General features: G+C 43.8%; 3 long non-coding RNA genes across 9 annotated transcripts in view; 1 reads left to right on the forward strand and 2 right to left on the reverse strand.

Moving 5' to 3' along the window:
- LOC309652467 overlaps positions 1-18470 on the reverse strand; it is a 36888-nt gene extending 18418 nt beyond the window's left edge. The window contains exons 1-2 of the long non-coding RNA XR_014258723.1: positions 18262-18470; positions 17091-17947 (exon numbers count right to left, since the gene is read on the reverse strand). This is a non-coding gene — a long non-coding RNA (uncharacterized lncRNA). The remainder of the gene's footprint in view (positions 1-17090; positions 17948-18261) is intronic.
- LOC309652469 overlaps positions 1-20505 on the forward strand; it is a 126011-nt gene extending 105506 nt beyond the window's left edge. For 4 of the 7 annotated variants that reach the window (XR_014258724.1, XR_014258725.1, XR_014258729.1 and 1 more), the window contains exon 4: positions 20049-20504. This is a non-coding gene — a long non-coding RNA (uncharacterized lncRNA). Of the gene's footprint in view, positions 1-20048 lie in introns of all 7 variants that reach the window. The other 3 variants (XR_014258726.1, XR_014258727.1, XR_014258728.1) reach the window with 1 other exon arrangement.
- Positions 20506-20538: 33 nt separating this feature from the next.
- Positions 20539-25557, reverse strand: part of LOC309652471 — a 101643-nt gene continuing 96624 nt past the window's right edge. The window contains exons 3-4 of the long non-coding RNA XR_014258732.1: positions 22737-22793; positions 20539-22557 (exon numbers count right to left, since the gene is read on the reverse strand). This is a non-coding gene — a long non-coding RNA (uncharacterized lncRNA). The remainder of the gene's footprint in view (positions 22558-22736; positions 22794-25557) is intronic.

Genomic DNA, 25557 nt, shown 5'->3' on the forward strand with positions numbered 1-25557 from the left:
CCATTCAGAAATGGAACGAGGTAGGGAGTTGAGATGCCCCTGCTGGGCTCTGACAATCCTGCATGCTTATCTCAAACCATGTTGCTATGGATGGATGTATATCCCCTCAAAGTTCATATGCTGAAGCCCTAACCCCCCAGAGTAGCTGTATTTGGGGTAAAGAAGTAATGAAGGTGAAATAAGTTTATAATATGGTATGGGGTCTGTCTTGCTTTCTGTCTCTCTCTTCCTTTGTCTCTCTCTCCACCACACGAGGACACGTAGATAAGGTGGCATCTGGAAGCCAACAAGAGAGCCTCGTCGGGAACCGAGTCTGTCCATGCCCTGATCTCAGACTCCCAGCCTCCAGACTGTGAGAAATTTCCATTGTTTAAGCTGCCCAGTCTGGGCTGTTCTGTTACAACAGCCTCAGCTGACTAATACCCACATCTGCATGTTTTAAGATGATAAAGCCTGATGGTAAAATCAGCGGTACTCGGAGAGAAAGAATCATACTGATTGACGAGCGAACACAGAGTGATATTAACTTAATATTGCAATCATACGGAGGATTTTTTTGTTTGGGTTTTTTTTTTTTTTGGCTACGCTGCACCACATGTGGGATCTTAGTTCCCCGACCAGGGACTGAACCCACGCTCTGCATTGGAAGTGCAGAGTCTTAGCCACTGAACCGCCAGGGAAGTCCTACACTGAAGATATTTTATGAGTTGTATATATTTCTCTTAGAGCATCTATTAAATTCCCCCTGAGCACACCTCACCAAGTCCCATGATTTCTCTGCATCTGTCTCACTCTAGTCACACAATAAACCTCTTGTGTGTACACACACACACCCATCTCATTACACTCCTGTAAAACTGTCTTTTACAAGGATTGTGCTATGCCTTCTGGAATAGTTTCCAGTAGCATTTTACAAAATGCTCTTCCCTTAATCCAATTTTCTTTGGATTGGATTAAATCCTTGCTTTTTTGCAAGACTAATTTAAATTGTTGGCACGAAAGACCCAGATGTCTCTCTTTGGTAAATGCTGAGCCGGCTTTGCTCACAGTACTGTTAGGAAGCAGGCCACAGCCAGCACTCCATGCTTTTCTGACGTGCCCTACTGGCCACTGGAACATCAAGGGTAGGACTATCTTCACGTATTTCCCAGATGTCTGTTGCATAAACATCCTAACCACACAGGCTTTTCCGTGTCCAGTAACATCAGCACCCCCCTTTCTACGAATTTCCAGGGGTGTGTTCCGGGCCGCCAAGCAGCCTGCAGCACAGCTCAGTGGTGATCAACAAGGGCCCCTCCTGGGTGTGGAGGAAAGGGAACCCTCCTGCACTGTTGATGGGAATGTAAATTGATGCAGCCACTGTATAGAGGTTCCTTAAGAAACTAAATAAAGAGCTACCATATGACCCAGCAATCCCACTCCTGGGCATATATCCAGACAAAACTATAATTTGAAAAGATACATGCACCCCTACGTGCACTATTTACAATAGCCAAGACGTGGAAGCGACCTAAATGTGCATCAACAGAGGAATGGATAAAGAAGATGTGGTACATATATACAATGGAATACTACTCAGCCATAAAAACGAATGAAATCATGCCATTGGCAGCAACATGGATGGACCTAGAGATGATCATACTAAGTGAAGTATTGATAAGTCCGACAGAGAAAGACAAACATCGTATGATATCACTTATACGTGGAATCTAAAAAAGAATGATACAAATGAACTTATTTACAAAACAGAAATACACTCACAGACACAGAAAACAAACTTATGGTTACAAAAGGGGAAAGGGAGGGGGAGGGATAAATTAGGAGGTTGGGATTAGCAGATACACACTATATATAAAATGAATCATCAACAAGGACCTACTATATAACACAGGGAACTATACTCAATATTTTGTAATAATAAGGAAAAATAACCTGCAAAAAAAAAAAAAACTGACTCACTTTGCTGGACACCTGAAACTAATGCATTATTGTAAATCAACTATAGTTCAATAAGAAAAAAAGAACTTCCCCCTCTGACATGAGCCATGATCCAGCCTCAAAGCCTTACTGCCTCTGATAACTGGCATCTCATTGTGTCCGAAAAATCCTCTGAGATGCTGGACTTATTCCTAGGATCTGTGGTCCTCCCAGATCTGCATCCCCCATGCCAAAAGACCATGCAGTCACGACAGGGCAAGGCTGAGATACAATGATGCCCTCGTGGGCACTGGGCCACCCACGCCCATGTCCAGCTGGATTCCGATGAGGGCTTAACACTCCCTTTCCCAGGGGCCTTTAAGGGCTGATGGTCTGGAAGCTTTGATCTCATTTATCGGTGGTGATCAATTTGGGATGAGGAATAAAAGAAGCCACAAGCCAAAGCTTGCCTTTCTTTGCTGGCTGGACCTGGGCCAGAGATGGAAAATATGCACTTTAGAATAAACTGGATTTTTAAAATACTGCTTAATAGCTCTCCTAGACATGCCTCACGATAAGCCAGTGCTTTCCAAACAAATACTTATCCCCAGCGTTTTTACCTGGTGCAGCTGGGTGGTTTTGGCCCAGGTCTGCCCTCGAAGGCCATTGCTTTTATCCTTTCCAACACAGATTAGAAGCAAATCAGATTATGGAAATGGCTGAGCTGCCTTCAGAGTAGTTAGGTTGGGGGGTTTGGCATGTGCGTACGATATGGGAGAAGGGGGCGGTTTGCAGGATCTGTGGAGCTTGAAGACTGCATCAGGATTAGGGCTGGCAGGGACAGAAACCCTGCCCAAACAACAGGGCTCAAAAATGACGGCAACGTGATTCCCTCTCACGTAAAGGTGACCCCGAGGAATGTGGCCAGGGCTAGTGTCAGTCCTCAGAAAGCAGGGTCCTTGCATCTCCCTACTCCTCCACCCCTAGTTACGGCCCCTGTCCTCATGGTGCAGGAGGATGGCTCCCCATTTCAGGGGGCAAGTAGGAAGAAGAGGAGAGGAGGAGAGGAAAGGGCAGGCCGTATCTGTCTTTGAAGGAAGGTTCCTGGCATGTGGTAGGGGGAGTGGGCAGAGAGAGCTTTGCTTTGGGAAGGTCTGTGTATGAGTGATGGTGTCATTAATTATTAGCTCTGTGACCTTGGGCGAGGTTCTATTTCTGTAACATGATGGTGATGGTGATGATGACGGTGAGGATGGTGATGATGAAAATGATGAGGATGATGATGGTGGTGGTGATGATGATGATGATGGTGATGGTGGTGGTGATGGTGGTGGTGATGATGGTGGTGGTGGTGGTGATGATGGTGGTGATGATGGTGGTGATGGTGGTGGTGATGATGGTGGTGATGATGATGGTGATGATGGTGATGATGGTGGTGGTGATGATGGTGGTGGTGATGGTGGTGGTGGTGGTGATGATGGTGATGGTGATGATGGTGGTGGTGATGGTGGTGGTGGTGGTGGTGGTGATGATGGTGATGGTGGTGGTGATGATGGTGGTGGTGATGGTGGTGGTGATGGTGGTGATAATGGTGATGGTGATGATGATGCTGATGATGATGGTGATGATGGTGATGATGGTGGTGGTGATGATGGTGATGATGGTGGTGGTTATGGTGATGATGGTGGTGGTTGTGGTGGTGATGATGGTGGTGGTGATGATGGTGGTGGTGATGGTGGTGGTGATGGTGATGGTGATGGTGGTGGTGATGATGATGATGGTGGTGGTGGTGGTGATGACAGTGGTGAAGATTATCTTGATGATGAAATGATGTAGCCTCATCACAGATGAGGCTAAAAGAGACAAATGAGCTAAATTATACAGTCTCTTGAAAATTACACACGACAGTTGTATAGGTGATCCATTTCTGATGAACATCTTTATTTTCTTGAAGGCTCACACTGCAAGACAACCTACTTCAGTTAATTAGAAGGCAACTATTTATAATTTATGTGTTTGTGTGTGTGTGTGTGTGTGTGTGTGTTTATGCATCAGGAGATAAATATAAATATATACCCATTGCATTTTCTATAAAGACAGACATTCAAAAACACTGCTCAGCATGCAAATCAATGAAGTTAGAACACACCCATACCCCATATACAAAAATAAACTCAAAATGGCTTAAAGACTTAAATATAAGACATGACACTATAAAGCTCCTAGAAGAGGGCTTCCCTGGTGGCGCAGTGGTTAAGAACCCCCCTGCCAATGCAGGGGACACGGGTTCAAGCCCTGGTCCGGGAAGATCCCACATGATGCGGAGCAGCTAAGCCCGTGCGCCACAACTCCTGAGCCTGCGCTCTAGAGCCCATGAGCCACAACTACTAAGCCCGTGGGCCACAACTACTGAAGCCCATGCGCCTAGAGCCTGTGCTCCACAATAAGAGGAGCCACTGCAATGAGAAGTCCGCACACCGCAACGAAGACCCAATGCAGCCAAAAATAAATAAATAAAAGTAAATTTTAAAAAACTCCTAGAAGAGAATGTACACAAAACATTCTCTGACATAAATCACACCAGTGTCTTCTTAGGTCAGTCTCCCAAGGCACTAGAAATAAAAGCAAAAATAAACAAATGGGACCTAATCTAACTTACAAGCTTTTGCACAGCAAAGGAAACCATTAAGAAAACGGAAAGTCAACCTATGGACTGGGAGAAAATATTTGCAAACAATAGGGCCGACAAGGGCTTAATTTCCAAAATATACAAACAGTGTACACAACTCAACAACAAAAAACAACATAATCGAAAAATGGGCAGAAGACTTAAATAGACATTTCTCCAAAGAAGACATCCAGATGGCCAACAGGCACATGAAAAGATGCTCAGCGTTGCTAATTATTAGAGAAATGCAAATCAAAACGTCAATGAGGTACCACCTCACACCAGTCAGAATGGCCATCATCAAAAAGTCTACAAACAATAAATACTGGAGAGGGTGTGGAGAAAAGTGAACCCTCTTATGCTGTTGGTGGGAATGTAAATTGGTACAGCCACTATGGAGAACAGTATGGAGGTTCCTTAAAAACCTAAAAACAGAGCTACCATGTGACCCAGCAATTCCCACTCCTGGTCATATATCCAGAGAAAACTCTAATTCGAAAAGATACATGCACCCCTATGTTCATAGCAGCACTATGTACAATGTCCAAGACGTGGAAACAACCCAATCAACAGATGAATGGATAAAGAAGATGTGGTACATATATACAATGCAATATTCCTCAGCCATAAAAAAGAATGAAATAATGCCATTTGCAGCAACATGGATGGACCTAGAGATGATCATACTAAGTGAAGTAAGTCCGAGAAAGACAAATATCATATGATATCACTTGTATGTAGAATCTAAAAAATGATACAAATGAACTTATTTACAAAAGAGAAACAGACCCACAGACATAGAAAACAAAGTTATGGTCACCAATGGGGAAAGGTGGGGAGGGATAAATTAGGAGTTGGGGATTGACACATACATACTATTATATATAAATAGATAAGCAACAAGGACCTACTATATAACACAGGGAACTATATTCAATATCTTGTAATAACCTATAATGGAAAAGAATCTGAAAAATGTATACATATGTATAACTGATTCACTTTGCTGTACACCTGAAACTAACACGATATTGTAAATCAACTCTACTCCAATTAAAAAAAACACTACTCAGAAAAGACAAGTTTTATTTTCCCAAACTTGTCTTCACATCAGACAGACGTGGTGCAGTTTTACACTGTATCCCGATTATTTGATACATCTGTTCATCACACCTTGGATGGGAAGTACTAATTTCTGTCTCCCTGGTACCTGGGTGAGTGTCTAACGCCTACACCATGCTCCACAAGAGCCTTGAGTTGAATTAAATTCTGCAGTACTGTTAATGAGCCAGATCAAGGTGGTGGGTATGGGGGAGAGCTGGAGAATGCAAGGCGAGAGAGCGAGAAGAAACAGAACCATCAAGAACAGGGTAGCCTCGGCGAGGAAAAGAGAAGCCCAGATAACCACGCAGATTCCCTCCATCTGTTTACGCCGTTCGTCAGCAAGTCCCCAGTGAGCCTGCTTCTCATCACCCCACCTCCATCTCCTGCCTGGTCCAAGACGCTGGACATCTGTCCCCGGACCACTCCAACATCCGGGACCTGCCACCAATCCCTCCTGCATCACTGTCGTCCACACAGCAGTCAGACTGATCCTGTTTGTACCCAGGTCAGGTTTCGCAACTGACCTTCCCCCAGAAGCAGAGCCTGGGTTGACGGTTGAACGCAGGGAGGGGCAGGGAGCTCCAGTAGTGGGATGGGGAGCTCACACAAGGAAGGAAAGTAGCCAAGGAGGGGGGAATTTTCAGGCCAGCCACACCCAGGTGACTGGAGCGTCATATCATGGTGATGCTCTGAGAAGCTCCATAGAAACACTTTCCTCGGGTGATCCTGGCTGAGAGGTGTGTGAGCTGGGGTATTTATACCCTGTGTTCAGTAGTTACCAGCGGGGCTATGTGCCTTTCCCAGATTTGCAGCTTGTCTCTCCCATGGGCCCCCTGTGTTCCAGCAAGCAGGGCAGGTATCCAACCAAGAGTCAGGGCTCGCATTGGAAGACAGGTCGCTGTTCATGGAAATGGCAAGGAATTCCCAGCAGTTGTGGGTAGACCACCACCAGCATGGGCTCCATCCGGAAGAAACCTCCAGTGGCTCCCATCTCACTCATGATAAACTCCAAAATCCAAGTAAGATAACAAGACCTGCCCCGTCCCTCTGACCTCAGCCTCCTGCACACACGCCTGCTCGAGCTGCATCCCTCCGTGCTGAACCATCGCTGTTCTATCATCCGCACAGTCTGCTCCTGGCTGGGGCACAGCTGTCCTTTCCCTTCCTCACCTCACCCAGGTCTCTGGACAAATGTCACCCCGCATAGAAGCCCTCTCCGGCCACAATGCTGCAAGGGCTCCTCTGGTCACTCTGTCCTCCCCCGCTCTACCTCAGAACACTCCCGACCATGTTGTAAAAAAACACATTGTACGTTTCATCTACTTGCATCTCCGTTCACTGTCTGCTTCTCCCCCCAGGAGGGACATTGAGCAGGGACTTGACCTGGCTTGTTCACTGGAGCCAGAATGGTGACCAGCATAGAGAACCCCGTATTAGATAAATACTTGTTGAATTAATACATGAAAGAGGGTGAACCAAGGAAGGAGGAAGAGAAGGTCTGTGGGACCTCAGGACTTACGAGGTTGATTCTGCCATGCACCATCTTTGATTTGGAGGCAGGTGGGTTTAGACCCATTGTTCCTGGAACCATGGTCACCAGGTGATCACAGAAGAGGATTTTGGAGTCTTTCCGGTAAACAGGAGAAGCTCTGCCTCTGGTCAGTGGAGGGACCTTGACTTGATTACTTAATCTCTCTAAACTTAAGTTCCTTAACCTGTTAAATGGGAGCTACATCATCCCTTTGTCAACAGAGCATTGTAAGCATTTAGTGGAGCCACTGGTACTCAGTGGGCATGTAATCCACACTGGTTTTTCACTCTGTTATCGCCCTCCATTAGCTGCTCATGAGGGTGACTTAGGAGGGGGCTGGGGGAGTAGTTTTCTCATGTTGCTTTTGCCAACTACAAATGGGCACTTGCCATCTACCTCTATGAGGATTAAATCAAGAGCCGCTGCAGCTGCTGACCTTCAACACCCCCGGAAAGCAGTTCAGGGTGGAGACCAGGAATGAGGAACTCTGTGCTCTGGGAAAAACTGGCGGGACAGGTCTTCAGATAGTTAGATATTTTCAGGAGACGATTTTATGAGCCCAATGCTTGCATCTCCTCGTATCCAGAAAAGCACTAAAATCCTTCCTGTGACATCTGCTCCACGTGACTAGCAGTAACCTGCATGAGACGAGCAGAAACCTTCTGCAAAAGTATGTGCTTGCAGGTACCCCCCAACCCCTGCCTTCACCAAAATCACATCTTTACTGACCTCCCCTCCTACTTCTTTGGAGCAGTTCTCAGAGCTGTCTGAAATGCTGTCTCCCAGGCTATAGTCCTCATTTTGCCCCAAATAAAACTTAACTCACAACTCTCACACTGTGCTTTTTTTTTTTTTTCCAAGTCGACACTTTCTAAGAGGAATGTTGGCGATTGGGCGTGGAGCGCACAAAGCAAGCAGGGTTTGTGCCCGCTGCAGGGGATGAGGGCTTCTCTCCTTGCTTTGTGCGCTGAATATCATGCAGCCAACTTTTGGGCGTGGGTCCAGCCGGACCCAGGCAAGGACCCCTCCCTTTCCTTAGCTTCTTAGTGGTTAACACATAAGGCGTCGGGTAGCTCTGGAGCCATCAGAAATCACAGCACAGTTTCCCACCAACTGTGAGGTCCCAGCATGGCTTTCACGAGTGGCGGCTTGCAAACCACACCAGAAACGCTTCCAAAGCAAACCTGTGCGAACACACCCCCAGGCCTCCTGCTGAAAGTAGTTCCCAGTAAACACGGAGAAATCTGTACCCCGACTTTTCTCCTATTTCTCATCACAAGCATTTTAATCACCAAGTTACAGTCTATCAGGTATAGTCTATACGAGCTATGCTTGTATTTACATGATATTTCCCTCTGCTGAGATATTTATGTTGGGTATTTGTTTTCCTGGGGCTGCTGTAATAAAATACCCCAAACCGGTGGCTTAACGCAACAGGAATTTATTCTATCTCAGTTTTGGAGACAGCTTTGGAGTCATATGTATTTATTCCCTCTCAATTTTGGAAATCATATATATATATATATATTTATTTATATTTATATATTTTATATAAATATAATTAAATATATTAAATATACATACTTATAAATATATATATATATATACACATGGTACCCATAAAATGGTAGCTCATATAAGTTAATTATATTAATAGCTAATATAATTTAATTTTCACATGCATGACTACGGACTCTAGAGGAATAGAATTTGGGGTTAATTTTAGGATTTTTCAAGTCAGCAGTGCCAGGTATATGGGCTCAGAGCTCTAGGGGTTGGCCATGGCCTGGTCCACATAAACCAAGATAGATTTCCACACAGCCCACCAAATTCTGATTTCATTATTTTTCCTTCCTTGAATTTGGTCATGGTCCTCTGCCGTCAGCTGTCAACTGAAAAAAGTGCACAACCTAAAAGGTGAAAATGATGTTTTATTTGGTGGACTTGCTGACGACTTAAGCCCGGGATACAGCCTCTCAGGTGGCTCTGGGGGGCTGTTCCAAAGAGGTCAGGGAGCAGCCAGGGTAGATAGGGGGTTTTGCAACAAAACCCAGCTAGTCCGAATATCAGAAGATTATTCAAGAAACCAGACATCTCAAGAGAATGAATGTAGCGCTTTTCTATGTATGGGAAGATGCAAGAGTCTGGGCTCACTGAAATCATTCCTCTGATGTGCACCTTAACTCTCTAGGGCCAGGATCCTGTTTTTCTCCATCCTGAATCCCCTCAGGGGGCACCACTGGGGGCGGCTGCAGTGGCTGAGGGCTTGACGGCCTCAACGTCCTTTGTTTACTGATATGGCAGGTGACATATTTTCGTCCACACAGCCATGCCTTCTGTTTCTCTTTTCCATGCATCCTCTTCAAGACCAATGCACTGAAATAATTCTGCAAAGGCAGGAGTGGAAGACACACTGTAGCCCTTTGGTTGTCAACGAGGCACATGGATGCAGCGGAGGGCAAAGCTGGGTGTTATGAATGGTTTTGTGTGCCTGGACTTTTGACAGTGGGTAGGAGTCTGTTTACTTAAGTTGTGTCTCCATCCTGGCTGCCTGGCGCATTGCCTCTTCATGCCACACCACGAGAGCATTTTAATCGGGGCGAATACTTTGGTCGAAGCCTTGGGAACGTGCACACGCTGGCCATAATGTGATCTTGTGTGCTGAATGAGCTTCTCGCCTGATAACACAAAGCTAACGCCCCAGAAGACACCCTGGGTGGCCACAACTTTCCAGCGCACCTGGCCTCTAGGAGGTTGGGCAACACCTTACTTAGAGGATACACACGGACTTACAGACGCTCAGGTGAAGACACTCCATAGAGACCAGAAATCAAGAAACTTGTTTGTGCCTCGTTCAGCGTTGCCTGGGGTTTTCGGAGGATGAAGGTCTATCCGCTGATGCTCCAAGTGTGGTCCATACACCAGCACCACCAGCCTTACCTGGGAGCTTCTTAGAAATGCAGAAACCTCAGCCCCACCCCAGACCTGCTGGGTCAGAATCGGATTTTCACAAGACCGATTGAAACAGACCCACAGACATAGAAAAGACCCCCCAGGGAATCATGACCCCCCCCCCCAGGGAATCATGGACACAGTAAAGTTTGAGAAGCCTGAAGTAGTCTCTGATATCTTTTGCCTCATTTCTGCAAAAATAATCCGTGGACAAAAAATATGTTTTGCCACAAAATGCACCAGGGTGCGCCATCATGTTTTTCAGACTTCATGAGGAAGGCTGTACATGGGTCCATTAGGATACAGAACAGGTGGTGATGTCCGTACCTTTAAGCAACTATAAAATGCCAAGCAAATGAGGCAGAAACATGTGGGAATTTTACCAAATCAGGCATTTGGCTTGGCAAGGAATATTGTTAATGAGGCATAGCCCTGTCGAGTGAGGAAGCACAGCAATGAAGTGTGTGTCTGAGAGGTTCGGGCTCTTGCCCCCTAGGTAAGTCTTCGGTCATTTTGTCATGGCTCTCTCTCTTCCTGAATGGGGAGGAGGTATGTGATGGCTCATTTTATGGGTCAATGTGGCTGAGCCACGGTACCTGGATCTGTGGTCAAACATGATTCTGGATGTTTCTGTGACAGTGTTTTTTTGGTATAAGATTAACTTTTAAATCGGTGCACTTTGAGTAAAGCAGGTTGCCCTCCCTAGTGTGGGTGGGCCTCATCTAATCAGTTGACGGCCTCAAAAGAATAAAGACTGGATCTTCCCTGAGCAAAAAGGAATTCTGCCAGCAGACAGTCTCTGGGCTTCGGCTGCAACATCAGCTCTTTCCTGGGGTCTTCAGCCTGCTGGTCTACCCTGGAGATTTTAGACTTGCCAGTCCCCATGACTGCATGAGCCAATTCCTTAAAATAAATCTCTCTCTCTCTTTCTGTAGATAGATAGATAGATAGATATAGGTATAGATATAGATAGAGGATTGATAGGTGGATAGATAATACAGAGAGATAGAGGTACAGATATAGATATAAATGGATAGATGATTGATAGATACCAGAGTAGATAGATAGGTAGATACACAGATGTAGATGAAAGGTGGATGGATAGATGGATGATAGATGATGGATAGGTAGATAATAGAGATAGATTAGATAGATGATAAATGAGTAGATAGGTAGGTAGATAGATAAATGATGGATGGATGGATAGATGATAGATGATTGATGAATGGATAAATAGATGATACATGAATAGATGACAGATAGATGATCGATAGATAGGTAGGTAGGTAGGTAGATAGATGATAGATAGTTAGATCCTACTGATTCTGTTTCCTTGCAGAACCCTGACAAATACAACAGCTGAGTCCACTGCGGGCTGGGATTAGGCAGGACACCTGAAGGGGTGACAGATGACCCAACTGTAAGGATTCCAGCCTGAGTATCTCCCAGGTGCAGCCAGAAACTTGACAATTGTCACTTGATAGGTTAAGACTAAAGGACTTAAACGGCTTAACATGGATAATCAGCCACTTGGTGATAGAATCCCTGCCTTTCGCCCAAATTTCGTCTCTCTCTTCTCCCAGCTACTCCCCCTCTATGATCCACACTCCCCACCCCCAGACCCTTCCCTGCATCTGCCCTGAACCAGCCTGAACTTCTTCAGATTCTTAAGAGAAGAACCGGTCTTCCTGTCTGGACCCTCTACTGCCCTCCACCTCGTGGCTGGCTACTTCCTACTCCCCTTCAGGTGTTAGCTTAGCTGTCTCTGGAGAGCCTTTTCTGACCCCTGCATGCAGAGGACTGTATCTGTAAACATCTGGACTGTTATTTCAAACTTAAAAATCCATTTACTGATAATTCACTTTTCCAAAATTTTAAAGCAAACATCAAAAATGAGAACAAAATAAATCCACCCAGGATTCACCAGCCCTTACAGGATAGGGGAAAAAAAAGCCCTAAATAGAATGCCTGCCAATGTTTTTCCTTATTCTTAATGTCTGAGCTGTTGCACTTTTCCAGGGTTCCATCTTTCTCACTGATTAGAGGAGAAAGGAAACTGTGGAAGACCCGTGAGGGTTAATTTCGTGTTTCAACTTGACTAGTCATGGGGTACCCGGATATTTGGTTAAACATCATTCTGCGTGTGTAATACCAAAAGGCCCATTTCCCCCATCCCAGGGGTCTGTGGGCAGGGCTCCAGGGTAAAGAAAAAGACATTACATTGGAAATGGTTCCAAATGCAAGAATCTGGCCCTTTGCGGGACATGCGATAATCACCGTCTTCTTAATGTCCCGCTTTTGCTACGTTGGAACGAAAAAGAATAAGCTTTCTGACCTCACCTGTCTGGGGAAACTTGTGTATGATAAATATTTCAAAATACACTGAGACAGGTTGTCCAATGAATAGATGTAAAATATACTTTTACTAAATGTACTTTAATAGTTATGCTTTTAATGAAGTATAACAGACAAAGTATATTAGTGCGTGTGTGTCTGTATAAGTTGTGTGTGTGTGGTAGAAGCATGGATGTTTATATACGTATGTGTGTGTTATACACACAGAAACGCACCTACGACTAACGATTCCACACGTCATGTAAGCGCATAAATCCAAGCCCAATAGTCACTGAGATGTTCTTGGCATTAAAAGGGCTCAGATGTGGTCATGTTACCGAATACATCATGCAGCTGGTGTGGACTTTTGTTTTTCCATCTGAAAATGGAGGTCCCCAAAGTCCTTTCATGGTCAGACCACCTGTCATCCTGGTGGAAACCAGAGAGAGGATCTAAGTCATAAGTGACCTGTATCAGGAAGATGCAAACTCCCTCAGGAGCCGGTCCTGGAGGACTCACAGTGCTGGGTAGAGCAAACAAGACTAGACCAGGCTCATCTTGCAGAGAGCACACAGGGGAGGGGGTGTGAGGTCTGCGACCAGGCTGCTTTCAAACACCTGGTACTGAATTGTGATGCAGACGGGTCTCCCATGAGGTTACCAAATGAGCTCGGCTCCCACAGATGCTGTAACATCCTCAGGCTGCAAAGCTCCCTGGGGCTCCCTGGCTGTGGTCACTATGGTCACGAGAGTTGTCCAGGGGTGAAGGAGGAATTGCAAAGCTGCACTGAGAGCCCATCTAGATGACAGCCCACTCCTAACGAGGAACGGCTTTCTCGTGGAGTCTCTCTGCCTCTCGAGAAGGAGAGGAATGGCATTTGGTGGCAAGATGCCATCGGTTTAACCATTTTCTCAATGGTTTGTCACAATCCTTGGATTCAAACATCTCTTTCATAGCAAACAAAAACAGTAGACTTTTCTCCTGGAGCATCCAAATATAGACACATGTGCGTCATCCATAATCTTGAAGGTACGTGTCTTTGGAGGTGATTTCTTGCCCCATTTCTCCCCGGACGTGATGGCCCTCAGCGGTGGAGAATTCTTTGAAGACAGGAAGCATGCCTCCTTTTGTGTTGTTTTGGGTTTTTATTTTTATTTTTTAGAAAGTGTGTTTTAATTCCTTATGTCTCCTAAGCAGGGCCAAGCACAGAAGATGCAGGGGTGAGACTGTGCCTGGTACCAGCTGTGCGAGCTTGGGCAGGTCACTCCGCCTCTCAGAGGCCGGGACGGGTCACATAAAGGCACGGCGAGGGTCCACTGAGTTCAGCCGGTGAGAACTCCTATAGCTGCACCCGACCCCCGGCACAGCTTACACACGGGACTGTTGTTAGTGATGACGGTGTGGAGACTACTGCACGACCACAATGAGTACTGCAACTAGTGCTAGTGTAACTACTACAACTGTAGCATTTACTACTACAACTGTAGCATTTATCACTATGACAACTACTACTACCATTACTGCTGCTATGATTGTGACTACTGCTACAGTGACTGCAGCAGTTAGTACTGGTGTAATTACTACTACAACCATGAGGTTTACTACTACAAATTTACTGCTACAACTACTACCCCTGCTGCTGCTACAAATGTTACTACCACTATAATGACTATAGCAATTTGTACCACTACAACTGCTATTATTATTCTTACAAGTACAGCAATTCCGATGACTACAACAATGCCTGCAATGTTGCAATGCCAACAATGCCTGCAATGACTACAACAACTACTGTAGTAGATACTACTATCACAGCTACTATAATTTTCGCTACTGCTACACCTACTGCTGTTACCATTAGTACTGCTACAACTCTTACTGTCACAACTCTTATTACTACAACTACAACTGTTGCTACTGCTATAAAAGGTACCGCTCCTACAACCACCACTAAAACTACTACATTTACTGCTACAGTTACAACAATTACTACAACTACTATGATTACAAACACTACTGTATTTATTACCAGTGCCATAACTATTACAGCAATTAGTACTGGTATAATTACTACTACAACTCGTAGGGTTACTATCACAACTGTAACACTTACTACTACTACAATTACTACTACCACTGCTGCTACAATTGTGACTATTGCAACAATGACTACAGCAATTAGTGCTACTACAACTGCTACTATTATTATTACAAGCACAGCAATTCTGATGATGACTACTACTACAATTATTGCTATGGCTACAGCTACTGCTATGACAGCAAATGGTACTACTAGGACTACTACAGCTACTACTGTTACTATCACAACTACTACAATTATTGCTACAGCTACAATGACTGCTACAACTATTAGTATCACAACTCCTATTACTACCACAACTACAACAGTTGCTAGTGCTACAAAAACTATTATTACAACCACTACTACAATTATTACTACTGCTCCAACTACAATGATTACAATTAGTACTACTACAACCATCACTACAACTATTATGTCTATGACTACAATTTTAATAATTACTACAATACTACTACTATTACAAACACTACTATAATTATTACTAGTGCTACAATGATAATTATTGCAACAATTAGTAGTACTACAATTACTACTACAACTATTACATTTACTACTACAATTATAACAATTACCAGTACCACTATTACTACTATTACAATTGTTACTGTGGCTACAACTACAATTACTACAACAACTAGTTCTATGACAATGATTACTACTAGACCTAGTGCTATTACTACTGCTAAACTGCTTCTATAATTATTTCTCCTCCTCCTCCTCCTACAACTATAGGTACTACTTCAAATACTACTACTACTACAACTATTTTTACAAGTATCGCAGCTACAACTTCTGTAACAACTATCAATACTAGCATTGCTACTACAATGACTACAATTATTGCTGCTACAACAATTATTGCCCCTATTGTTACTGCTGCTACCACAATTATTGCTACTACAACTATTGCCACTCTTGTTACTACTGCTAGGCTAACGACTACTACAAGTATTGTTACTATTAATACAACAACTATTGCCGCTATTGTTACTACTGCTACTACGACTACTACTCCTATTCCAATCATTGCTACAACAACAACTACTACTGCTATTATTACTACTACTGTTAAAGAAAAAGCAGAGCAGGACAGAAAAAGTGGTAAAAACAGACTTCATTCAGGACTAGTGCAATAGGGCAGAGAGAGCTCAGTATAGAGCCAGACTCAACTGCAAAGGCAGCGTGGGCAAGTGGGGCTTTACAGCCATGGAGCAGGTGAGGGTCAGTGGATGGAAAACTACTAACAGGAAAATTAGGGGTGAGGGGATTCTGGCTAAACTGACCTCACAGGATTCCTGCTGAAGGCAGGGCAGGGTGACCAGACATCACCTGGGGGGGGCGGCATGGAGGGTGAGGAAACTGATCAGATATTGAGATGAGCAGATATGAAGTTGACCAGACATGGAGATGACCAGATATGAAGGGTGTGGGTTCTGGTTAAACCGACTAAGCATGGCTCTTGCTAAAATTGGACAATGCAGAAATGTCCACAAAAGTCCAAAAATCAGACCTCACTGAAGAATTTAGGGGAGCCTGAGAGAGTCTGGTTGAGGAGACAATTTCTGTCACTACAACGACTACTAATATAGCTTCTGCTATTAAGAGGAGCTCCTACTGCTTCTCGGTGGAAGACCCTCAAGTCAGATACCAGGGAGGTGAGAACCTTGGCTGCTACACAGCGTTCTGTGACCGCTTCCCTGGGCACGTCCCGGCTGAATCCAGATGACTCTCCACCAGGGGTTCTGGGTATTTCTTCCCTAGAAGGAATGTCTGCCCTCCATCTCTAAAATTCTAGACCTTAGGGGTTTTCCAATAGATGGCGACCACGTTTGGGAATTAACCATTGGCCCCAACACTTAAATACAAGTCATTTCCTTTTCCTGCGCCTGATACTGTCTGAATTAGCATCCAGACTCTTCCACGTTTACAAACTCTGTGACCTTGACGCTGACTCAAGCATTGTGCCTCAATTTTCTCATTTATAAATATCGGCCAGAAGACTGTCTTCCTTCAAGGGCTGTAGTGAAGATGCTGCAAGTTAAGACATGCCCTGTGCCCTGAGCAGGGCTTAAATCCTAGATATCGTGGTTGAGTATTTGATTGTATTCTGTTCTCATTTTGTGCCTGACTCTCATGTATAATTCATGTGCAGCAAAGGCTCCATGGATTGGCTGAACTGCTCTTGACCCAGCTATGACTCAGACCCAAATGGGCCTCAGGTGGCCCTGCCGTATGGTACCCTCCCTCCTGGTTCTGAGTCCCAGTTGGACCCGAGAAAGTATGTCATAGGGAAATCCTAAGTTGAATCTCTGTCTCGGAAGACCCACTGCAGAGGATGGTCACCATGATTAATATGGCAGGGGATTACCTATCTCATCCCCTCAACACCTGTAGGTCAAGGTCAGTGTTAAGAATCATATTTTCCACTAAGCAGCTCATGAATACACACACCGTTTACTGACACACACAAGGGTACTCACCAGGGACTGAGTCAACGATTCTACAGATGGCACGGGAGTTCGTCTCTGTGGATTTGGACCATCCCACTTCCATTTTCTGCGTATTCAATAGGGTCTTCCATAAAGTCAATGGACTCTCCTGAGTTTCTGAAATGATGAAAAGGATAAAACATTTCAGTAGATTCATGGATGCCTGGTTCTTAAAATATCCTGTCTTAGATAGATCTCCTTCCTATACAATTGTAATTTTTTCTTTGTAGCACATGCCAGTTGAGGAGTTTAGTAAATACTTTAATTCTTAGAAAGGTTTTCAATTCCAAATTTTCATGTGGGAAGACTTCTCCCCCTCTTTAAGGAACACTAATCTACAGAGGAAGGGATCAAACACATTACAATCAACTCATTTTGATTTTGTCTCTCAGAAGACTATGCAAATTATTTAGTCATCGTCAGAAAATCCTATTAAAGATATTTTATCCCTGTTCCATGGCTTGATAGATTTGAAGACAAGGATGACTTGGCTGTGCCCTGATTTTTTTTGTGTGTGTGTGTGTGTGTGTGTGTGTTCAAAACCCTTTAATTTCCTTAAGGGAATTTTACTATAGAATTTCAAGCTAAAGACAGAAGCCAACAGTACCTATACAGAAATTGTATTCTAAGTCAGGAGTTTTTTTTGTTTTGTTTTTGTTTTGTTTTTGAGTTCATGGATTTAATTTTTAAAGAAAAGTTTGTCAAAATCCAACCTTTGTTAAATACACATGTAAAACTAACTTGATTTTGTGCCCTGATTTTTGAAAAACTTTTGAAAATCATTATCTGTTTTGCTTTCTGGTTTTTGATGTCTTTTTAAAGTGTGGATCAAGAATCACCGCCTCGGGCTTCCCTGGTGGCGCAGTGGTTGAGAGTCTGCCTGCCAATGCGGGGTACACGGGTTCGAGCCCTGGTCTGGGAAGATCCCACATGCCGCGGAGCGACTAAGCCCGTGAGCCACAATTGCTGAGCCTGCGCGTCTGGAGCCTGTGCTCCGCAACGGGAGAGGCCACGATAGTGAGAGGCCCGCGCACCGTGATGAAGAGTGGTCCCCACTTGCCGCAACTAAAGAAAGCCCTCGCACAGAAACGAAGACCCAACACAGCCATAAATAAATAAATAAAATTAAAAAAAAAAAAAAAAAGAATCACCGCCTCTTTACACTTTCTAACCGCTCTGGAGGCAAATAATTTGCATAACACAAAAAATGTTCGATTCAGGGGATAAATCTATTTGGCTGCAGGATTCATTCGTTTACTTAGAAAGTGGTTTCCTCTCCACCACCTGAGTCTGCAGCACCGCACGGTTACCGAGTAGAATATAGTTAATTGTATTAACGGTATTGAAAATTAACACTACTTTGGGAGCGATAGATAATTCTATAATGGTTTCACTGTGGAATTTATTTTTTTATTTTTTTAATTTATTTATGGCTGTGTTAGGTCTTCATTTCTGTGCGAGGGCTTTCTCTAGTTGTGGCAAGCGGGGGCCACTCTTCATCGTGGTGCGCGGGCCTCTCACTATCGCGGCCTCTCTTGTTGCGGAGCACAGGCTCCAGACGCGCAGGCTCAGTAATTGTGGCTCACGGGCCCAGCTGCTCCGTGGCATGTGGGATCCTCCCAGACCAGGGCTCGAACCCGTGTCCCCTGCATTGGCAGGCAGACTCTCAACCACTGCGCCACCAGGGAAGCCCTCACTGTGGAATTTTTAATAATGATTTTCTTCCCCTCATCAGTGCTTGGAGGTCCAATAACATTATGTCATTTCTTGTGGCTGAGATGAAATGAAGCCAAACCAGTATTGGCTCTTCTGTTATTTTTATCTTTCCATGAGCACTTGTAGAGTATTCTTTATCTTGTTTGACAATGCTACCAGAACATGTCTAAAATTGGTTTTCTTTCAAATTTTCACTGAGAAGTCAGTATGTAGTCATTTTTCTATTTCTCTGGCTTAAAACATTTACCTTCTATCATTTCTATAATTAGTGCGTCTGGTCCGTCTATCCCATATTCCTTTGTAGGAAATCCTTTTTCACAGATTGGCTTTGGCGATTCTTCTTAACGTCTCAAAATTGATCTTTTTTTTTTTTCCCTTAAGCATTTTAAACTTTCCTCTGCATGCTGGGAAGATATTTTTCCTCGTCAGTTTTCTACTTCACCCAAATTTGACTTCTCACAGTGCAAAGTGCTTGCATCAGTAGTTTAAAGTACTCAGCAATCATGTTTTTCTATTGTGTGCAGACCATTCTATCTCAGTTTGTTTATTTCTCAGGATAAAATATTCCAATTTCCTCTGAATCTCATAAATCTTTTCAATCTCATTTTTTTACTAAAATCTTTTCTTTTTTTTTATTGAAGTATACTTGATTTACAATGTTGTGTTAGTTTCAGGTGTACAGCAAAGTGATTCAGTTATACAAACATATTTATCTCTGCTTTTTCAGATTCTTTTCCCTTATAGGTTATTACAAGACATTGAACATAATTCCCTGTGCTATACAGTAGGACCTTGTTTATTTTATATATAGTAGTGTGTATCTAATCCCAAACTACTAATTTATCCCTCCCCTGCTTTTTCCTTCTTTTTCAATTACTCTGGTTTGTATTTTAGTTGGTTTTATACGTAGCAATATGTCCAGCTAAACTCCTTCTGTGATTCTGGTACAGGAGTGCCACCAGCTCCTCTTTTTTTTTAGACATGACATTGATTTCTCCCTCTTTGAACCCCTATTAGTCATTTTAATTGGAGTTTGGACATGTAGGAGGAAGTCACAGTCTTGATAAGATTCTGCTCTGTGGGTCAGCCTTGGGGGATGGGCAGCTCCTCAGGGGAGGAGAAGGTGGAAGACATCCTGAGGGGAGGAGATTCTGCTTGTAGGGATGGGAGGCAGGTGAGAACGGTCATCTCCTCTCTCATCCACCTAACACAGTTTGCTTATTTGTGAGGCAGGTCCTGGGAGGCGTGGACAGCCTCCCATTGGAAACTCTTCCTGCTCCCAGGGAACATCTATTGCACTAGGAGGGATAAACGGTGAACAGAAAAAAGAAATGAAGAACTAAAGAATCTGATATGGGGACTTCCCTGGTGGCACAGTGGTTAAGAATCCGCCTGCCAATGCAGGGGACATGGGTTCGAGCCCTGGTCCGAGAAGATCCCATATGACGCAGAGCAACTAAGCCCGTGTGCCACAACTACTGAGCCTGCGTTCTAGAGCCTACAAGCTACAACTACTGAGCCCACGTGCCACAACTACTGAAGCCCGCGCACCTAGAGCCTGTGCTCCGCAACGAGAGGAGCCACCGCAATGAGAAGCCCATGCACCGCAACGAAGAAATGAAGAGTAGCCCCCTCTCGACACAAATAGAGAAAGCCCGCGCACAGCAATGAAGACCCAACACAACCAAAAAATAAATAAATAAAAAAAATTAAATTTAAAAAATTAAGAATCTGATATGTGTCTTGAGGAAGTAAACAGATGGTGGGAGAGGTCCCTGTGAATGGAAAAATCAAAGAAAGTCTCTCTGAGCGGGTGACATTCATCTTGAAGCCCAAGAAAGAATGAACACCCAGGAAAGGAGCATAGGAGACCATTGAGGACCAGTGGGTTAAAGAACAGAAAGAAGCTTGCTGTGCCTGAAGTGAGTAGGGCAGGCGAGAGAGTGGGGTGAGATGGAGAGACTGAGGCCCCAGAAGATCACACTGGGTCTTGTAGGATACGGTGGGGAGATGGAGAGTTTAGAGTCTGTGGCATGGACGTGAGGCTGTGCAGTTGGAGGTGAGGCTGTGAAGCTGGAGACGCAGCTGCCTGGAGTATGAGCTGGAGGATGGTAACAAAAGATAGGATGCTTAGGAGACTAAGGCTGTGGTCCAGGTTCATCATGTGCCTGGGTCTGGGCTGCTGGCTGCCGTGATGGGGATAATTGGACATGTCTGTCATGGATAGAATTAGCAAAGCCTAAAAATGTATTAAATATGGGGAAGGAGGAAGAATCAAGCTTCCGTGTTGGTTTGAGCAACTGAATGATGCTGTTTACAAGGATGAGTTGTATGGACTAAATTGTGTCCCTCACCGAAAATTCCTGTGTTGAAGCCCTGCCCACCAGTGGGATGGTGTTAGGAGGTGGGTATTTGGGAGGTGATTAGAGTTAGATGAGGTCTTGAGGGTGGAGCCCCCATGATGGGATTACTGACGTTATTAAGAAGAGAAAGAGACCAGATCTCTCTCTCCACCATGTGAGGACACAGCAAGAAGGATGCCATGTGTAAGCCAGGAAGAGAGCCTCGCCAGGAACTGAATCTACCCACACTACGATCTTGGACATCTAGCTTCCAGAACTGTGAGAAAATAAATTACTTTTGTTTAAGCTACCCACTCTCTGGCATCTTGAGCTAAGACACTGAGGTGTGGTGGACTTTTGTTGGTTTTGCCTTATCCAGAGGCAGTGCAGCTGCCTTTCTTTTGGTGAGCGACCCTATTTCTCTCTGTGAAGGGTTCTTCCACCATTAATAATATTAGTCATGGATGACTTATAGTTGATGACTCAAGTCTTCTGAGAATCTTTTGGTCAGAAAATGGGATTGGGACCATCCGTCCCACTTAAGTGTGTCTAAATCTATTAAAATAATCACACTGATGTGTTGGTGACCATTGGTGCCTGATGTTTCCCTTATATCCAGAAAACAGGAAGGGACAAGGGCCAATCACAGATGTGATCGGACAGGGAGATGATTTGTCAACAGAAGACCCCACCATATGGGAAGGTGGGAGACTTGTTGAAGGTGTCTAGTTGCCTTCTGGGTTCATCTTGGGAGCCACCTGCATCTGAATTGTCATATTTGACTGTCAAAGAGTCAACTACCAGGATCCACCTGGGAGGTCATATCATCCCTTACCCAAAAGAGTGATGCTTGCTTTGTGGACAGAAGGTGTTGTAAAATTTCCCCAATATTCCTCTACTGTGAAATATTCCTGCCCCGAGACAGACTAATGATCTCAGTGGGGCTTAACCCTGAATCATTTTCTCCATTTCTGCATATACTGTGCAGGTGAAATAATTATCCTTCCACACTCACATGCCATCTTGTTATATCAACTACACACACTCATACGTGCTGCATGATTCAGGCAGATTCACATGATAAGCGTATTAGATGTTTCACCTACCGACTATTGGGTTGAAATCCCCTTCAGTGGAGTAGATCATACTTGATATTTTAACTAGTTGTTAAGGTCTGTATTTTCACTGGAAGGTCGAGCTTCTCTTCCAACTTCGTTCTTGTGGGCAGAATTCGCCTTCTTTTTAGATGTGGTACATATATACAATGGAATATTACTCAGCCATAAAAAGAATGAAATAATGCCACTTGCAGCAACATGGATGGACCTAGAGATGATCAGACTAGGTGAAGTAAGCCAGACAAAGACAAATGCCATATGATATTGCTTCTATGTGGAATCCTAAAAAAAAAAAAAAAAGATACAAATGAACTTATGTACAAAACAGAAATAAACCCACAGACATAGAAAACAAACTTATGGTTACCAAAGGGGAACGGGTGGGGGAGGGATAAATTAGGAATTTGGAATTAACAGCTACACACTACTGTATGTAAAATAGATAACCAACAAGAACCTACTGTATAGCACAGGGAACTCCACTCAATATTCTGTAATAACCCAAATGGGAAAAGAATCTGAAAAAGAATAGATACATATATATGTTTAACTGAATCACTTTGCTGTACACCTGAAACTAATGCAACATTGTAAATCAACTGTACTTCAATTAAGAAGATAAAAAAATATGAACAACAACAACAAACAATTAAAAAAAAAAGAATTCCTTTACTTTTAAAGGGCTTCTCTGATTAGGTCAGGCCCACCCAGGATAATCTCCTTCTGATGAACTCAAGTTAACCCATAGCTACACTGTCACAGGAGTGACACCTATGGTGCTCACAAGTCCTGCTCACACTGCAGGGGAGGAGATTACACAGGGTGTGTGCACTAGGGAACACAAGTCTTGAGGCCACCTTGGAATCCTGCTTACCACTGCCCCTTCCTACCCAGCCTGGGCCTCTGGGGTCACAGCGTGTCTCCCCGTGGACACACCTGAGATCTGACAGGTGCCTCATCAGATTTCTGGGGCACGTCCAGATTCACTCACAGAGACACCCTCCCTGGTCTATAAAGGGGTTCCATGAGCTCAAGGCAGAGGCAAGGTTGCACAAAGCAATCGCATTTTCATGAAATTGGATTTCTCTACTTTCTAAAAGGCACGTGTAAGTCTTTTTTTTCTTCCCCCAAGATTAGGAGTTCTCAAAATACCCCTTACAACACAACACAAGTTTGTGTTAGCTTTAAACAAGCACACCCACTCCATCTCCCCCTCCCCCCCATCTGGGCTCAAGAATTCTTCCTCTTCCTCTCGAGCCCTGATCATCTGCCCAGTCTGACCCCTTTCCCCACAACACACTCTTTGAATTATGAGGCCCTTTATCCTCAATTCTCCCGAGATGAAAAAGTGACAATCAATTCGTTTGGCCAGTCAACGCATGGGAATCCTCATTTACCCATCACAGCTTTGCAAACTCTATGTGACTGAGTGTAAGGTGGCCTTGCTGCCTTCTCCCCACCTGTCGGGCAGCCTCACAGCATCTGAGATAGAGCACGGGGTCAATTCAAGCCTGCCTTTTCTAGGAGAGATTGAGCTTCTACCTTCCAGGGACTAACCAGTAAATTCCAAAGAGCCTTGTGCAGTTTTACTGGGCTTCCCTGATTATCTCACACCAGTCAGAATGGCCAGCATCAAAAAGTCTACAAACAATAAATGCTGGAGAGGGCGTGGAGAAAAGGGAACCCTCCTACACTGTTGGTGTGGATGCAAATTGGTGCAGCCACTATGGAGAACAGTATGGAGGTTCCTTAAAAAACTAAAAATAGAGCTACCATATGATCCAGCAATCCCACTCCTGGGCATATATCCAGAGAAAACCATAATTCTAAAGGATGCATCCACTCCTATGTTCATAGCAGCACTATTTACAATATCCAAGACATGCAAGCAACCTAAGTGTCCAAGGACAGTGGAATGGATAAAGAAGATGTGGTATATTCCAGGAATGCAAGGATTCTTCAATATATGCAAATCAATCAACGTGATACACCATATTAACAAATTGAAGGAGAAAAACCATATGATCATCTCAATAGAGGCAGAGAAAGCTTTCGACAAAATTCAACACCCATTTATGATAAAAGCCCTGCAGAAAGTAGGCATAGAGGGAACTTTCCTCAACATAATAAAGGCCATATATGACAAACCCACAGCCAACATTGTCCTCAATGGTGAAAAACTGAAACCATTTCCACTAAGATGAGGAATAAGACAAGGTTGCCCACTCTCACCACTATTATTCAACATAGTTTTGGAAGTTTCAGCCACTGCAATCAGAGAAGAAAATAAAACAGAAGGAATCCAAATCGGAAAAGAAGAAGTAAAGCTGTCACTGTTTGCAGATGACATGATACTATACATAGAGAATCCTAAAGATGCTACCAGAAAAGTACTAGAGCTAATCAATGAATTCGGTAAAGTAGCAGGATACAAAATTAATGCACAGAAATCTCTTGCATTCCTATACACTAATGATGAAAAATCTGAAAGTGAAATTAAGAAACCACTCCCATTTACCACTGCAACAAAAAGAATAAAATATCTAGGAATAAACCTACCTAAGGAGACAAAAGACCTGTATGCAGAATATTATAAGACACTGATGAAAGAAATTAAAGATGATACAAATAGATGGAGAGATATACCATGTTCTTGGGTTGGAAGAATCAACATTGTGAAAATGACTCTACTACCCAAAGCAATCTACAAATTCAATGCAATCCCTATCAAATTACCAATGGGATTTTTTAGGGAGCTAGAACAAATCATCTTAAAATTTGTATGGAGACACAAAAGACCCCGAATAGCCAAAGCAATCTTGAGAACGAAAAATGGAGCTGGAGGAATCATGCTCCCTGATGGCAGACTATACTACAAAGCTACAGTAATCAAGACAGTATGGTACTGGCACAAAAACAGAAATATAGATCAATGGAACAGGATAGAAAGCCCAGAGATAAACCCACGCACATATGGTCACCTTATCTTTGATAAAGGAGGAAAGCATATACAGTGGAGAAAAGACAGCCTCTTCAATAAGTGGTGCTGGGAAAACTGGACAGGTACATGTAAAAGTATGAAATTAGAACACTCCCTAACACCATACACAAAAATAAACTCAAAATGGATTAAAGACCTAAATGTAAGGCCAGACACTATCAAACTCTTAGAGGAAAACATAGGCAGAACACTCTATGACATAAATCACAGCAAGATCCTTTTTGACCCAGCTCCTAGAGAAATGGAAATAAAAACAAAAATAAAAAAATGGGACCTAATGA

The sequence above is a fragment of the Balaenoptera physalus genome, assembly GCF_965194825.1.
Source record: "Balaenoptera physalus genome assembly, chromosome: X".
Classification (NCBI taxonomy): domain Eukaryota; kingdom Metazoa; phylum Chordata; class Mammalia; order Artiodactyla; family Balaenopteridae; genus Balaenoptera; species Balaenoptera physalus.